This window comes from Oxyura jamaicensis, chromosome 15 (genome assembly GCF_011077185.1).
Source record: "Oxyura jamaicensis isolate SHBP4307 breed ruddy duck chromosome 15, BPBGC_Ojam_1.0, whole genome shotgun sequence".
Classification (NCBI taxonomy): Eukaryota; Metazoa; Chordata; class Aves; order Anseriformes; family Anatidae; genus Oxyura; species Oxyura jamaicensis.
The window spans coordinates 958,876-959,303 of NC_048907.1; the positions used below are offsets into that span (position 1 = coordinate 958,876).

At 48.8% G+C, this 428-nt stretch overlaps 1 protein-coding gene across 2 annotated transcripts in view; it reads left to right on the forward strand.

Annotated features, from left to right (window-relative positions):
• TPST2 (tyrosylprotein sulfotransferase 2) overlaps nucleotides 1-428 on the forward strand; it is a 9,612-nt gene that overhangs the window by 8,312 nt on the left and 872 nt on the right. The gene's annotated exons all lie outside the window — the stretch shown is intronic.

Sequence of the window (428 nt, forward strand, 5' to 3'; positions counted from 1 at the left end):
CCCAGCAACAGCCCTGCTCCAGGCTGTGCCCGCTGCAGAACGCACCAACTGCACACAGGCATTACCCACCCAGTAGAAGAACCGTGTCCATACACTGATCCCCGAACCAACAACCATCTCCGGGCATGAACCATCTCCATTTCCCCAGCCCTGTGGTTATACCAGGATGTGTAAGGCAGTCACATTCTATCACGCGGCCCTAGCATTGCCCCAATTGACGCCAATCAGATGAGCACAGCTCACAATCCCCCCATGTCCTTTTTCATGGTATTGATTTGTGTTTTCCTTTCCAATTGAGTCAATATTTGCCAAATTGGTTCCGATTTTGGATCTTTTTTGTTTTTAGTATCATCAGGGAATGGGTTTTCCCTTCCCCTGGTGCTGGGTCAACAGGTACCACAGATATTTCACTCCTTGTATAACCAAGT